The following is a 17,913-nucleotide window of genomic DNA, read 5'->3' as shown; positions in this document are numbered from 1 at the left end:
AAAGAGCTTGAGGGGTCCCGTCCATACCTCTCAAATGGACCAGGAAAGGTAAATAGGGATAAGTTTGGGCTTTGAATGTAGAAGTTAGTCTAAGCTTCAAGTCAAGTGGGATTACAACATGAGAAAAGTCAATCTATGGTGAAATGTGAATTCTAATGGTGGGAGATGGTTCCTGAACTACTGTTCTGAGAAGATGTTCTTGCTGATTACTAGCTCACATTCTTAGTTCTTCTACCTCCCATCCTTTAATATCAGAGTGCCACAAACCAGTGTTAATTGAGATCCAAATTACATGAATCATACCAGAGAAGTGAAGCCTATATCCCAAAGGATTCTACCATTTTGACTGTATGGATTATGGAGAAGCATATTGAATAGTAAGGCTATCTGGTACATTGCTAATCGGGGCAGGGGCAGGGGAGTTTTAAATTTCCTGTTAGTGGCCATAAAGCCAATGCAGAGTAAATCATTTGGAATTCATTTTTTGTCAGTGAGGGTTTAGGCAACAGACATATCACATGTATCTTTAAATGAGAGTACTCATGCTCACCTTCCCCCACCCCAACACACACACTCACAATAGTGAAACAGAATTTATTTGAATCATATTAACTTAATGGTAGAAATGGCAATAAAATGGCATTTAAACTTTTGCCAATAGAAACTCTGGCTAGAAATGGATTTCTTTAAAAAACAAAAACAAAAAGGACTGTGTCTTTTAGATAGTCCCTCAGTCTCCTAGCTTTGCCACACTATAAGGCAGAGCAGGGAGGGAAAGAGGGAGGGAGGTAGTGGGGGGAGAGAGATACGGAAATGGAGAGAAAAAGAGAGGGAGAGAGATTTTTTTTTTTCTTTCCCTTTTGCTGTTTGACCTTGTAGAGTTGCAGAAGTTAAATGGAGCACAGGTTGGGAACATCCATTGTTCTCATCCCAGCTGCTCTGAACTCATAGAGCACATTGTCAGTGAAATGGAAAAGAAATTAGCAGCTCATTTTGTGCAAAGTGAACTTTCTCTCTCTGTCTCACTCATGCTTGATGGGCACACTCTCTTTGATAAATCAGTCCTTAGGCCTTATTGCCATGATGCAAGAACTGGAAGTAAGAAATGTCAACAGCACCCCCTGCTTTCATTAGAACTAACCAAGTTTTTCATCTGCCAAGGTAGCAGTTAACTTTTATTCAGATGCTGCCTGTTTTGGGGGGATCAAGTTGAGAGGGAAATTAGAAAGATAAAGGAGGACAGATTGTTCAAATGCCCCCAAACTATGAAGCATTGAAATAGTTATATGCTCTCTATATTAGTAATGACTGTGGTAAAGGGCTGATTCCGCATGCTATTGTGAGAAGGCTCTACCTCGCTGCACACCTCTGGCCTCCTTGCACACAGAATTCAATTAGCAGTTAAGGAAGAGTTCAAATAGATTTTTTAAATTAGTCATTTTTTGAGACCTTTATAGAAAAAATTAAACTTGGTCATGTTTTTAGCTAGCCAAAAAGGGAAAGAATAGAAAGTCAGCAGGAGCTAGCTGAATGTGCAGATGTGGCATCACTGGAGCATCTAGAGATGAGGGCAGACTCAATATCTGCTGAGTAGCCAGCAGTTCCAGGACCGTAAAGGCTGTTTTAAGGTTAGGAATCACTGTCAAAATGTAGTACGTTGGCAATAGCAAATATTCAGGGAAAATTGGTGTTCAACAAAGACTGAAGGTCAGCATATCTAGGAAATTTTTTAAGTGAGTATGTTTCTTTGTAAATTTGCATTCCATGAATAATGCCTTGGAAAAGGTGACCTCCTCTAGCAATCCTGTATAGGGCCACTATTCTTAGTCACTCTATTCTGGGGCTCCAGGTACATAGTCTTTAAATATAAGAAAAGATGAGTTTCTGCAACTATGCCAAAATCTGTTTACGGCCCACTGATAAGAGAATGTTTGGCAATAAATGTTCCACAGATTTGGATGGCTCTAGAACCTGGGAGATTTAGGATATCATATGTTTCACTTCTCCTTTATTATATGTCAGTTGGGCAGACCTAAACAGGAACTTTATTCCTCATCAGCAACATTGTGGCCATCATTTGTATCAGTTAGAAATTATATTTGAGTGTGTGTAATAGAGATCTGAATAGAAAATCTAACCTTAGGTCTTAACACTAAGCCTCCATAGATCCAAGCTCCTTTTCTGTTTATGCCCCATATTCCTTGGCGTTCATATTTTTCCATTTGCAGACTCAGAAGATAACTAATCACATTTGTATTCCAGGCAGATAGCAGGGGAACAAGGAAAACATAAAAGTGATGTTTATGTACTTTTTAAAGATGTCTGAGTTAGAATTCAACCCTACAACTTCTGATTATATCTAGTTAGTCAGAGTTTTGTCACATGTCCACACTTAGCTATAAGGGAGGCTAGAAAATGTAGTCTTTTGCACAGTTCATAGCTACCTCAATAAAATAAAGGTTCATGGGATATTAGATATTGGTTCATCAAACCACAATTTCCAGCATATCATTATTCATTAAAAAAACAAAACAAAACAGTAAGCCTTAAACCAAACAGCAAATTTCCTTGCTAAGAACTTATAGTCTTACAGACTGTTAGTGGAGATACTCACCATAATAAACGAATAAATATTTAAAAACACCTATATATAAATAAAGACAGGAAATAGCAGCAACAAAGCTGATATCGAATAACAGTTAATATTCTAAGGCCTAGAATAGTTCTAGGTATAAAGTGATGAAGAAATATTTATTAAATAACTAAAGCACTACATATATTTATTTATTTATTTATGTACTTTTTATAGAAAGTCTACTAATAAATGCCAGGAGCAATGCTAAAATCTTTGTGAAACAAAGACTCAAAGATGATTATGACAAAGAAGGATATTCATAATGGTAATATATTAATGCATCAGGAAGATATAATAATTATAAATAAACATAATTAATAATAGGGCCCCAAAATGTATGAAAGAAAAACTGACAGAGTTGAGAAGAGAAATAGTCCATTAAGCAATAATAGTTGGAAAATTAAATATATTATTTTTAATAATTAATAGAACAAAATAGGTAAAATTAACAAGGACATAAAAGAACAATATTATCAATCACCTAGACCTATATGACTTTTATAGAATGTCTCACTTAACATGAGGAAAATACACATTCTCTTCAAGTGCACATGGAATATTCTTCAGGATAGACCATAATCTTAGACCATTTAACAAGTCTCAACAAATGTATAAGGATTAAAATCATACAAAGCCTATTCTACTATGGTAATGGAATCAAATTAGAAATGAGAAACAGAAATTGAGAAGTATCTTAACATTTGAAAAAGTAAACAATGTAATTTTTTTTTTTTTTTAAATATGGAACGCTTCACGAATTTGCGTGTCGTCCTTGCGCAGGGGCCATGCTAATCTTCTCTGTATCGTTCCAATTTTAGTATATGTGCTGCCGAAGCGAGCACAACAATGTACTTGTATATAACCAATGAATGTAATAAAAATCACAAGAGAAATTAGAAAATATTTTGAAATTAGTATATATGAAATAAAATTATAATATATGAAATTCAGTCAGATCAGTTCTTAGAAGAAAATTTAGAACTTACCCTACAGTCCAGACCCAAATTCATAATAAATTCTACCAAATATGAAAGAAGAAATCATATCAATCCCTTATAAACTCTTTCAGAAAATGAAGAAGGATGGAAATTTCCAAACAAATTTTAAAATTTCAGTGTTATCCCCAACAAAACTATATAAAGACTTCAAAAGAAAACAGTAGATAAGTTTTCCTAATGAATATAGATACAAAAGCCTTCAGCTTTTATTTTGGCAAAAATATAAAATAGATTATATACCATGACCAAGTGTGATTTATATACCAGGAATGCAAGGTTGTCTTAATATCTGAAAATCAGTGTGAAGAATAATATTAATAAACAAAGCTCAAAAAGCATTCATCACCTCAGTAGATGCAGAAAAGTCATTTGAAAAAAACATCCCAACACCTATATGTAATTATAATTCTCAAAAATTGGGAATAAAAAGGAACATCCTCAACCAATGAAAGGCGTCTATGAAAAACCAATACCTAAGTTTATACATACTGGTGAAAAATTAATGCTTTACTCTAGAATCAAGAACAATGTAAGAATGTCCACTTTTGCCACTTTATTTTTGCCACTTTTTTTTAAAAATTATTTATTTTAGAAAGAGAAGGAGAGAGACAGCAAGAGCGTGCAAATGAGAGGAGGGAGAGGGACAAACAGATTCCACAGTGACCACAGAGTCTGATGTGGGCCTCAATCCTATGACACTGAGATCATGACCTTAACTGAAATCAAAAGTCAGAGGCTTAACCAACTGAGTCACCCAGGTGCCCCCACTTTTGCTACTTCTATTTAATGTTTTATTGGCTGTTTTTTGCCAAGACTAGAAAATAAATACATAAATATAGATTTACAGGAAGTTGCAAAGATAGTACAGAGAGGTAACTGTCACCCAGTGGTAACATCTTACACATGTATAGTATAATATCAAATCAGGAAATTGACATGAACACAATCTGCAGAACTTACCATATTTCCCCAGTTGTACATGAACTTGTTTATGTGTGTATATGTTTCTATGAAGTTTTACCAAATACAGATTTTTTTTTTTAAGATTTTATTTATTGATTTGGCAGAAAGAGAGAGAGAGGTCACAAGTAGGCAGAGAGGCAGGCAGAGAGAGAGGAGGAAGCAGGCTCCCTGCTGAGCAGAAAGCCCAATGCGGGGCTTGATCTTAGGACCCTGAAGATCATTACCTGAGGTGAAGGCAGTGGCTTAACCCACTGAACCACCCAGGTGCCCCAGATACAGATTTATTTAACTATGACCACTAAGACACAAAACTCCTCCCTTACCACAAAGATCTCTCTTGTGCTGTCCTTTTATAGTCAAGTACCTCCCACTGTTCCTACATCCTTAACCTCTGGTCACCACTATTCTAGTCTCCATTTCTATAATTTTGTCATTTGGATAATTTATATAAGTGGAATCATATGGTATGTAACATTTTGAGATAGACCCTTTTTCCCCCATTCAGCATAATTCCCTTAAGACATATTCAATTTGTTATGTATATCAGTAGTCTGTTCCTTTTATTGCTTAGTTCTATTCCATGATATGGATGTGACAGTTTGTTTAATTATTCCCCCATTGAATGATATCTGGGTAGTTTCCAATGTTTGGCTATTATAGATGAAGTAATTATGAACATTCATATACCCGCTTTTGTGTGTATATAAGCATATACATATGTTTAAGGTGTTTTCCAAAGGAATCATATTCCTCCCCAGAAGTTGTATTCATTCCCACAAGCAATGTATGATAAATTCTGTTTGACATTCTTTCCAGCATTTAGTGTTATCATTATATTTTTTAAATCTTAGATATTCTAAAATGTATGTATTGATATCTCTTCATGATTTCAAAATTGCATTTCCCTAACACCAAATGATGTTGACTATATTTTAATGTGTTTGTTTGCCATATATATATATTTTTTTCTTTTTTTAATAAAATGGCTGTACATATCTTTTACCCATTTTCCAATTGGATATTTTTGTTGTTGCTGTTTCTTTGTTTTTACTGTTGAATTTTGAGGGTCCTTTATATAGTCTAGATATAGACTGTTTGTCGTTTATAAAGTTTGCAGATATTTTTCCCAATCTTCAGCTTGATTTTTCATCCTCTTAACCAAGGCTTTGGTAAATCTAACATTTTTAATTTGATGAAGTCCAATTGAGCATATTTTTATGGGTTTTCCTTTTTATGTACTATCTAAGAACTCTTCCTAACCCTAGGTCCTAAAGATTTTTTACCTATGTTTCCTTCTAAAAGTTTATAGTTTCACATTTACATGTAAATCTATTATCCATTTTGAGTTATATTTGGTATAATATGTGATCTTTAGGTTGCGATTCAATTGTATTTTTCTATTTTTTCTTGTAGATATCTGATTGTCTCAGCTCCATTTATTAAAAGAGTATGCTGCATCTACTGAATCGCTTTTGCATCTTTGTCAAACATAAGTTGGTTTTTATGTGGATCTGCTTTATGGGTTTTATCTCCTGGTTTATTAATCTTTGTGACATCTCACCAGTAATATCACCCTGTCTTGAACACTGTAGCTGTTTTAAGTCTTAAAAATCTGTTAGAGTTGTTCCTTCACTTTATTCTTTTTTTCCCCAAAAATCATTTTAACTATTCTAATTCTTCTGCATTTCCACACAAATTCTAGAATAAGCTTATTTACATGAAAACTTTTACTGGGATTTTGATAGGAATTACAATAAGTTTATAGATTAATTTTAGAGAATTGTCCTATGCAACATTTAAGTTTGCAAACACAGTACATCTCCATTTATTTGATTTCTTTCACCAGTGTTTTGTAATTTTGAGCATACAAGTCCTGATCATGTTTTGTTAAATCTGTATCTAAGTGTTTTATTTTGAATAATTAAAAAGTGAATTTTTAAAATTTCTATACTTTCATTGCTAGTTTATAGAAATATAGCTGATTTTTTTCTCTGTTAATCTTGTATCTAATAAGCTTGCTAATCTGGATTTATTGTTTTAATATTTTGAGGTATTCTACACGGACCATCATGTCAGCTGCCAATAGGGACAACTTTATTTCTCTCCTTACAATCTATGTTTTTGTTTCCTTTTCTTGCCTTATTGCACTGGCTAGGACTTCTGATTTTTTGCTTCAGCCCATTAATGAAATGGGTTGATTGACTGACTTTTGAAACAAACTCCATTTGTTGTGATGTATTATTGCATTAAATTTAATTATTTGTTGAGAATTTTTGCATCTGTGTTCATGGGGGATACTGAGCTATAGTTGTCTTTTTTTTTTTTTTTAATTTTCTTTCTTTCATTTTGGTAATACGACCTTATACAATTAAGTTTGACATCCCCCACCCCTTCTTTTTTTCTGGAAGAGATAGAGTACCACTAAAAGTGTGGTGGAATTCTCCAGTGAAATAATCTGGGCTTTGAGATTTCCCTTTTAAGAGTTTATTGATTGTAATTTTACTTCTTTAATGGTTATAGGATTATAACATTCTTTAATGGTTATAGGATTATTCAGATTACCTATTTTATATTAGAATAGTTTTGGTAGTTTATGCTTTTCATATAATTGGTCTATTTCATTTACGTTGTCAGATTTACATGTATAATTTTGTTTATAGTATTCCTTTATTATCCTATTTATGTCTTTGTAATCTACAGTGATGATCACTAATTAATTCCTGATATTGGTAATTTGTGTTGACTCTTTTTTGTCAGTCTTACTAGCGGTTTGTCAATTTTATTGATTTTTTTTTCAAGGAACCAGCTTTTTGTTTTATTTATTTTTTTATTGGTTTTCTGTTTTCAATTTAATTGATTTGTGCTTTATATTATTTCTTTTACTGGGGTTGCTTTGGGTTCATTTCCTTTTTTAAGAAACATTAATGTGGGAGCTTATATTATTGATTCGAGACCTGTCTTTTACAAACTGAGCACAGTATTATAAATTTTTCTTCAGGAATGTTTTAGCTACATTCTATAAGTTTTGGTTCTACATGTTATGTTTTCATTTTTATTCAGTTCAGTGTATTTTTTAAAATTTCAGTTAAGAGTTTCTGTTTCATTGAAAGATTGGTTTGAAGTGTGTTATTTAATATCCAAGTATTTGGAGATTTTCTTCTTAATTTCCTGTTATTGATCTGTAGTTTGATTTCCATTGTGGTAGAGAGACCCACTCGGATAATTCCAATGATTTTAAATATGCTGAGGCTTATTTACTGGCCCAGAATATAGAAGGTGATATTCAGTTAGCAAAATTATAAACTATAAATTCTTGATTCATCTAATATGAACCATAGACATTAATTGAAGTAAGGAAATAAATGAACAGTGTAAAGAATAATGTAAGGATTGTAAGGAAAGCAAATAATGGTTCATTTTGACATTGAAACATAAAAAATAGTTTGTGAGCTTCTTGATTATCCTGGCTATAAATATCATAAATTATTTGGACAGTCTTTCTATATCACAACTATGAATGTGGATAGAAGTCTTCATTGCTAGAAGGCTGCATTAGTTTTTCTTTTTTAACATTTTCTGCTTTTCCCTAATAGCAGCCCAGTTTTCCTGTTGAGACAGTATCTAGTCTTTATTTTCTTTATATGGGGTCAGTGAAAGAACGGTTTAGTAACTAAGTTATAGTCATCTTGCTAAAGAATTTGAATCCTGAGCAAATTTATGGGGAATATCTGGAAGCAAATCATCTGAAGCATACTTATTGATGCTTTCTTACCAGCCTATTCCAGTTGTTAAGCAGTTGTCCTAATAGTCTTTCTGTGGTCCCACTTCTTGTTTAATGTTCTTTCAGAATTTTCTGGTTCTTGACCATTGCAAAGAATGGACACTTAAGTCCCCATGTGTTTTGTGGAACTGGATTCCCACACTAGTAACCTTCCACTAAAGCCCTATGTTTAGAAAGAAAGAAGTTGTAGTTATACAACCAAACTTGAACGTGATGATAAGAGGAGTTTTCTTATTGAAAGTATTGTGCTGCTGGGAATATAGTGCATTCTTGTGTTTAAAAGTCTGTTTTCTTTGGGGAAAGAATGTGCTATGGTGATGTGCTATGTGCTATGGTGAGCGCTGTGAATTGTGTAAGACTGATGATTCACAGACCTGTACCCCTGAAACAAATAATACATTATATGTTAAAAAAAAAAAAAAAAAACAAAAATCAAAAAACAAAACAAAACAAAAAAAACAAATTCTAGGTTTTGGGATGCCTGGGTGGCTCAGTTGGTTAAGTGTCTGCCTTTGGCTCAGGTCATGATCCTAGCATCCTGAGATTGAGCCCCACATCAGGCTCCTTGCCCTTTCCTTGTGCTACTCCCATTGCTTGTGCTCTCTGGTTCTCTCTCTCTCTCTCTCAAATAAATAAAATCTTAAAAAAAAAAAAAAAAAAAAGCCCAGGTTTTGTTACATAGTGCCTGTGAAACGTTGGGGAAGTTACATAGACTTGTCATTTTTCAATTGGGACTGTTAATGTTACTTACCTCAATGAACTATTGTGAGGATGGAAAGAGTTACTGGTAAAGAGCTGAGAACAGTGCTTAACCCTTATTAAACATTCAAAAAAATATCAGAAATCTCTTTCTATCAGTTCTTAAGGAAAGCGTCACAAAAGATGCCAAATTTCACGAGATTTTTGAATATTGGAGGGAGTAAAAGCAGTCTATTTATTATCTTGTGAGAAGTTTTGAGTAGGAAAAGATGAAAAAAGTCAAGTAACCACAAAAATAGAAGTCTGTAGAACACATATAAGAAACTAAGGTAAAGTTGAACAAGCCTCTTCACATCTTAAGAAGACAGTGCAGTGGTTCAGTGAAAATCCAGAACAGTCTTAACTTGTGAGGCCAAGGAAGTACTGAGGACCACCATGAAAATTCCCACACATCTGCCCTTAGGCATCATTCAGAATTAAGCTTAAATCTGACTTTGTTCCAGACCTTTTCCAACAACTCTACCTTCTTCTTGAACTTAATATAGCATAATTAACCTGGAAATTAATTATTATTTGCGGAAAGTTTTAATTGACTTTTAGTTCACTTTGCCTTCTCTTTTCACATTATTTAACTCGGAGTTTCTAATTCATTCTCCTTTCTTTAATCTTATTACTACTTTTGTAATGTAGACCCTCATCATCCACACCTTAACTTCACAATAGCTGCTTAACATGCCTTCCCACTCGAAACTTGATGCCTCTTCCCCAGTGACTTATGTTCATTTCTCTTTCTTTTCCAATATATATACAGTCTGTCACCAGACTAATGTGTCTCAAAGTCTACAATTGCCACCTTTGAACCTAAGCCTTTTCAGATCCGTTATCTCCTACTAATCAGAACTGTTATCTTCCATTTGTATCCTCTTTAGCATTTAAATAAGACCTGTCACAAACTGAAAAACATTCCATTTTCCCTATCATTTTTGCCACATTTTGAGTACCGATAAAGAGTATATTTTGTTCCTATTTGTATCCCTCATACCCTACAGTATATTTTTCATATGGTAGTATTGCTTAAATCCACTCTAAACTGAAATAAAATGCTATCTAATTGTTACTTATTTGTATATCTGATCTTCTTACTTTTCTTTTTTGAGGTAAGAGATGGAGCATACTTACTCATTCCTTTTACAGCACCTAACAAAATACTCTGCATAAAGACTCATTAAAGTGTTAAATCAAATTGAGTTGAATCGGAATAGGAACTGGAAGAAGAGGCAACCAAGTTTGTTTTATTTGATTCTTGTTGCTTATTTATTATACAGCTTTGGACACTTTACCTAAATACACAGTACTTTATTTTCCTCATTCCTTAAATGTCAATAATGATACTTTCCTTCCTCCCTTGGTACCTGTGGAAATAATTAATGTATTTTGTAAGGGTTTGGAGAATGCTGGAGAAGAATGCTATTAATCATCACCAGTAGCAGCAGGAGAAAAGACTTGCTAAGTACTGATATGTGTGTGATTCTCCGCGGAGCAAGATAAGTAGGCAAGTTCCTTGTCCTCTGGGAGCTGACAATCAAAAATGCATGACACATCCAGATGTAACACAGTAAAAGAAAAATATACTCAAGGGCACCCAAAGACAAATGGCAAAACCAAACTGTGAACTTCTTGAAGTCAGGTATAAATATACAATGCATTAAACAAATTAATAAACTGATTGTGTCTTGAGAAAATAATTTCATCATTGGCATATATTAGGTAGTCTTGGTACCAACTCAAACATGTTACCAACAAAGGCCAAGTGAAGACAGGATACAGGCATAGAAAAAGACTTCAGAATAATAATGAATCCTAAATTGACTAGGCTGCTGGACTGTAGCTAGAATGGGGTGTTTGTGTGTGTATGCGTGTGTGTGTGTGTGTGTGTGTGTGTGTGTGCATGTGTGTGTGTGCGCATGCGTGCTCACACAGGAATGCTCATTGGGAGGTGGGTGATGTAGAGGGCAAGGATTTAGAACAAAATGAAGGAGCAGTTTGTCCCATTAATGATTTTTTATGTAGCCCATTAGTGACTTTTTAACCTCACCAACTTGTTTTAAAAAGAAAAATGTCATAATGGTGGTAAAATGTGACAGAAGAAGTTCTTTGAGAATAGAGGTATGGCATAAGTGATTTGATTTGAACAAGACTGTAGAGCGATTCTAACTTCCTACTGGCTAAATAGGATGCCTGTTATCCTAGTTCAATGCCTTGGACAGATCTTCGAATTTTTAGGAAAATAAAGAACAATCAAGAAACTGAGTGTTTCACTGAAATTATTACATAATTAATTGACTGCATAGACAGAAAACAATAATGAAAAATCAGACTCAGTAGTGTGATAGAACATTCAGTTTCTGACCAGGCATTCTGGCCATGTATCGAGATAGAGCTACTGCACTTAGTTCCTATTAATCCTGAGTTTAAGATGGTCCATAATGATGTTAGTTCCAGAAAAATTGAATAGGACTACTTAGCCCCTGGCTGCAATGGGCAGCTCATGTCCAAAGTGACTGCTTTTTGAGTCTGTATTCCAGGGGGCTGGCAGGACCCCAGGCACTTCACAACTGAATCACTTTGACCCAAAGTCATTTGTTCAATCATGGTTGACAAAAGGTAACAGAGACTTTCTACTATTTGGAAAACAAATGGATCTCTTGGCTGTTTTCATAAAGATTGACGGGGACTTAAAATAGCCTGAGGTTAATATTATAAATCTTTCTAAAAGAGATTTTCAGAACATATTCTTTATCCCAGCATTGGATCAATCTTGCAAAATGACATATTTTCAAACTACAGTAAAGCAAAACAACTTATTCTTGAAAAAGTTGAAAATATTAAGAAAGCTTTTCCTTTCTGTTTTTGTTTTGGTTTATCTTTTTATTCTTGAACATCAACCAAAGAAAGAACTTTGATAAAAATGTGTGATGAATACGGATTGACCTTTTCAATAGCTTTGTGCCTATTCATCTAATCTTTATGGGTGTCCAGGGAGTTACTTGGATGCCCACAGTGGGTATGACCCTATGGTAGGCTAGCATGCAGTGTCGGCTTTTAACACTGTATGGGATAAGAAAAACTCAAAACAGAAAAAGAATATGAGTAAGGAATCCAGTCTCTAACCCAAGTAACTATAAAGATCTGCTACAAAATTAAAATGTACTGGGAATTTGGGACTAGTAAATATTTTTGGCACTGTCCTTCACATGCCAATTAATAAAAGGAGAGTTAATAATAAAAATTAACTTTGGTCTTTGGATGAAAGGATATTTTGAGGAGATAAGAGGGAGTCTAAATTAAAATTGAAACAGTGAGCATAGGGACAAGACTTCAGGGAAAGAATAAACACTAGACAAAATGGAGCAGACTATATCATATTTATACCACTTCTTGATGGGTCTTAACAGTCTTAAAAGTACTAAAACATTTGCCCTGTTTTTCCCTCTTGTATATTTTATTCAAACTTGTTGACATTTTTTTTTTTTCTCTTGTATTGGAAAGTTTTGGGAAGCAGAATGACCTGATTTGTAGTTGTAGCAGTATCATTTATTGGTATAACCAAAATGGATGAATGTTCAGGTTGTTCTCTGAATAACAGGAAGCCATGTTTATAGCACTGACTTCGCTTTTCCTGTTACATGGCTTACAGTCTCTGTTTATTATTCCTGACTCATGTGTGTGTGTGTGTGTGTGTGTGTGTGTGTGTGTGTATGTCTAGGGATATGTGAGAATTGTTTCTATCCCATCTTAACTGTAACTTGGGACTGAAAACAGGGTCCAATCTCTTTACCTTTGAAGTTGGAGGACACCGTAATAGTTACAGTGGTTGGTTGTTTAAGAGTGTTTTATCTGTTAGCCAGACTGTCTGACTGGGGACTGCATTATGAAAGAAGTCTGAAGGGTGTCTCCACTATCCACTATATTCTGGATGTAAGGATATTTTTAGGAAGGTAATCCTCATTTTTTTTTTTTAATTAGAAAAAGAAAGCTTGACCAAGAAAGCTCTCTATGAAACTGATTGACTAAAAGCCATTTTTAGTGATAGTGACAAAAATGAAGACACAGTGAAGAGGTCTACTAAGATGGTTTCTATACAGAAAATATGCAATTTAGAAAAAAATTTAAAACTGGCATCATACTTAATGACATTTTGAATTTATGGTATGTATATATCACACACATGTGTATGTGTGTCCAAAAAATCACAAACTGACCAGTGCAAATATTCTTATAAGTAAGAAATAAAGATTGGTTAACGTTGGAAAGTCAGTCTACCTATAGTATAAGAATATGCATAGGAAATTTTTGTGTCTCAGTGAAAATGTAATTCAAGAAAAAAATTATTTTAATGGTTTTAGTCTTATATGTACAGAATCACTAAGAGTGTGAAGGGGTGCCTTAGATCTGTAATACATTATCACCTTTTATGGAGGAAATTCCATAAGAATGATATCCAGTTTGAAGACTAAAGGAAGATTCACCTTTCTAAATTTCTGTGAGGGTTGCTTTTTCTATCCTTGCTATTACCTGCTACATTTTTATAGTGTCTATTATAGAATCAGCTGAATGGATTTTTCATTGAAATGTTATTGACTCTAACAGAGCCTCAGGAGAAGTTGCTCTGACCCTTTTTTAATACTTGTGGATCAAAGCTGTCTTTAGGTCATAGTTTCTAATTCTGGCCCTCTTTTGCCACTTACTAACCTTTCTGAGCCTCAGTTTTATCACCTGTGAAAAGAAGTAACTGAGTGTAATTCCTAATATTAGAAGAGAAAAATAAAAAAGAGAAAAGGAAGGAGAAGGAGGACACAAAGAATATTTGAATACCTTTGCTTCATGGTCTATTAGAGAGAGAGACCATTTGTCATCCTCAGATTATGCACTGCAGAAAATGCTGTGTTGAGTTAGCGAGTGCAACTCAGAGCTCTGAGGCCCCGAATGCATGCACATTGTTATGTAATTTTTCTTTGGTGCCAGGTGGGTGCACTGTTTGCCAGGAATTCATACTTCAGAAATACAACGTTGCACACCCAGACAAAGAGCTTGGTTGGATGTCTTTGTTCAGGCAACAATTAAAATGTATTTGTACTGAGTGATAAAAACCTTCCCCAAATGTAAGGCACTGCGGCAAAGCACAATGTGTGGTTGTAGCTTTCTGGTGACAATGTAAATGCTAGTCCCCTTCACTTGCCAGTTATGGAACTAAGGTAGTGAAATAAAAAAGAAAGAAAGAAAGAAAGAAAGAAAGAAAGAAAGAAAGAAAGGAAGAAAGAAAGAAAGAAAAGTATTAAAAGAATGGCTTAAGTTTTCATGCAATGCCCAAATGTTCAATATATTGTAATTTTTAACTATACTTAGAATTAGAAATCTATGGAACATTGCAACATAAGAGGAAGAGACATAGGATTGATACTTAGAGAACTGTTATTGATCCTGGAAGTCTCTTGGGCAGTCGCTCTCTTTTATGGAATAGGAACTGTATTTCTTAGTCCATTTCTAAGTGGCTTTCACAAAATCATGGTCTCTGGCCCAGGATGGTTCATTGACCACATGTATCATTTTCCTTGGCAGTTTTACTCCTGAGACAGAGATGCTCAGCCCAAGATCCCTAAAACTAGTGAGAAGAGAAGAAAGAATTATATTTCCTATAGATGAATCGTCCCACTAAGAGTAAGCTAGGCTTTCTTCACCAGTGACTTCAGTCACCACATTAAATGTTGACTAGGCTGTTGTAGAATTGTATAGGGCTTCCTTGCCTATTGCAGCCTCAGAATAAGAGTTCTGGAAGAACTTTTTTGGACCCACAAGGCAACCCTTCTGACATGATTTCTGTTTGTCAGAAGGTTGTACCCTTTCATGGCTTGAACTTTGTTCAATACTTGAAAAAGTATCTCAGGCATAGCCACATTTTGTTTTCTTCAGAGCAAATTTTGCAAAATCATTTGTGATAGGAGCCACTGTGTGTTCACTCAAGCCAGATCATCTCATTCAGAAAGAGAAAATCAATTTTAATTCTTCAAAGAAGAGGAGCAAGTGGTATTTGTTATTTATATTTATTTATTTATTTTTTAAATATTTTATTTATTTATTTGACACAGAGAGAGAGAGAGATCACAAGTAGGCAGAGCAGCAGGCAGAGAGAGAGGGGGAAGCAGGCTCCCTGTGGAGCCGAGAGCCCGATACGGGGCTCGATCCCAGGACCTCGAGACCATGACCTGAGCTGAAGGCAGTGGCTTAACCCACTGAGCCACCCAGGCGCCCCTGTTATTTATATTTAAAGAAGGGTCATTAAGCACTTCTCCCCCTCTTTCTTCCTGGAGGCTTAAAGAGGGAATTTACAGGAAACAATATATGTGGATTAGATTATATATAAGGCCAAATACCTTACAAATGTCTTTAATATTCTGAGAACAGTCTTAAACTAAGGGTTGAAAATAAAGAGAGGATGTACCTGAAGATCTGTTATTTTAGTGGCAAATTCAGTAGATCATACCACTTAACTTAGATTTGGATTATAGCTTGTATTTTAATGTGGCAAAGTTTAGCTTTCACACAGGAAAATTTTGTTCACAGACAAATTGTCTTGGAATGTCACTTTCAGCAGTGAATGTTCATGTATGTTAGACAATCACATTCAATTATCAAAAATAGTAGGAAGTAGGCACTTGAATGAATGAATGATTACACAATGCATTTTCTGGGGAATGTGGGGTCACAGGTAGCTTCTTTCATGTCAAAGACAGAATATCTTATTTTTCAGCTTTAGTTGACCTTTCATTCTTGATCTTACCTTTTCTTTTCTTGGAGAGAAATATTTAATTTTTCATCCAGTGAACATAATAATAAAATACATAAACAATGAAGACATGTTCTTATAGGACTGGGGTAGTTAAAAGTACTGATTAGACTAGAGTTTATGCCTCCATTCAGGGGCCAGGAATTCCCTAAACATATCCCAGAAACATGATAGAAGCTTCAGATAAAGTGTGTTCTGTTGGTGTCCAGAAGTAACATGCCTGAAAATCAGGCAGTATAGTGTACAGAATAGTATGAACATATCCATAGGTGACAGAGAGCAAGGCGAGTGGATCAATAATCAGACATTCATTTTGAGTACCTAGAGCATACTCAGCATGAATTAAGGTATAATTAATATTTGTTAAAAACGGACAAATATTTAGATAAAAAATTGATAGACTAATAGTATAACATAAAATTCAGTGTGAGACAGACCTAAAGATTGAGTCTAACTTTAGGGACTTCTACTTTTGCAGTCTAGGTTCAGTAATTTTGACTTTTACCAACTTCCCATTTCTTGTCTCTAAAGTGGGTATAATAATATTTATCTTCTGAGAATTAATGAGAAAAATATATACATATGTATACACATACATACCTAATTTTAGGAAAAGGCCCAACAGGTAATATATGCCAGCTAAATATCGTTTTTTCTTACTAATTTCATTTTTGTCATTACTGATATTTTTAATAACCACCAACCATAAATAGAAGAAAATTATAATTTCTAGTTATAGAATTTAAAGTATATTTATGAACAGAAAATTATATCTTAGAGAAATGCAGATAACTAGTATTGGACAAATGACCAAATGTACTCTGAACTTAATAGTCCATTAACTATTTCTCTGCGTATACATTCTGCATCTCCTAGGAACACTGTTGTCACCTATATAATCATGTAGTTTCTGAAGAACTGCCCCAATTTAGTTGGGGAGATAAAAACTTAACATATTAGACCTGTGAGACGCTTTACCTGGAGCCCAAAAACCTCTCAAAAGATTCATGTGTTGATTTCAGTGGGTTATGAATTTGGACAGGGAAATACTATGTATTTCTCTTCATTAACCTGTAACTAAATTTAATCATTTCCCTCAATTACGATGTAGGCTACAAACCACAGAATTATTAACAGTTCTTGAGGCTGTCAATAATAGATACCACAGATATATTACATTGCTATTGTAACATAACCTTGAAATATCATTCAAAATTATAGTAGTTATTAGACCTGCTGCTAAATTGCATTATATATACAACAATCATACATAGTACTGCATCATAAATTTAGTTTTTATAATTTTAATTATATTAAAATACATCTATAATATAATTGGTTTTTGTATAAACTTGTAGTTTATTTTATCACTTAGAGTCATTGTTCTAAGAAGGAATTGTAGCCTTCACCAAACTGCTAATGAGATTCATGACACAAAAAAGGTTAAGAATTTCAAAAATAAAGAGATAAGTTGAGGGAGAAAGAAACATGATTATTGTGTAATGATGGAGTTATATTATGCAAAAGACTAAGTATGTTAGGTAGTTCCAGAAGGAAACCAGACTTACTGAATGTTAACAAAAAGTGGTCACCTATGAGTGTTAGGACAACCTATGAGTGTTAGGACAAAAAGTGGTCACCTATGAGTGTTAGGACAACCTAGACGAAACAATAGTTGATAATGTGCTCTGGCAAATGGATCTTCATACTGGTTTGGTTATGTATCTCTTAAAAGGATAGTTTAAGTTGGCTTCAAAATTTACCATTATATATTGGTTAAAAAGAGTGTAAATTCTGGTATACTTTAAATATTTTAAAATGAAACTTTTAAATCATTCTTGTAACATTTCCAATGAAATATAATTACATAAGTGATTTTAATATTCACCAGTGTTTATTTAACTAGGCTGTACAAATGAGCTTTGTTTACATCCATTTTTTTTCTTTTTAAAATCCTATTTCTGTTCCTATTCCGTCATGGAATTGTATGTTT

This window comes from Enhydra lutris, unplaced genomic scaffold (genome assembly GCF_002288905.1).
Source record: "Enhydra lutris kenyoni isolate GAN:26980312 unplaced genomic scaffold, ASM228890v2 scaffoldscaffold8, whole genome shotgun sequence".
Classification (NCBI taxonomy): domain Eukaryota; kingdom Metazoa; phylum Chordata; class Mammalia; order Carnivora; family Mustelidae; genus Enhydra; species Enhydra lutris.
The sequence above is the reverse complement of the archived record's forward strand: the minus strand, read 5'-3'. Positions refer to the sequence as shown.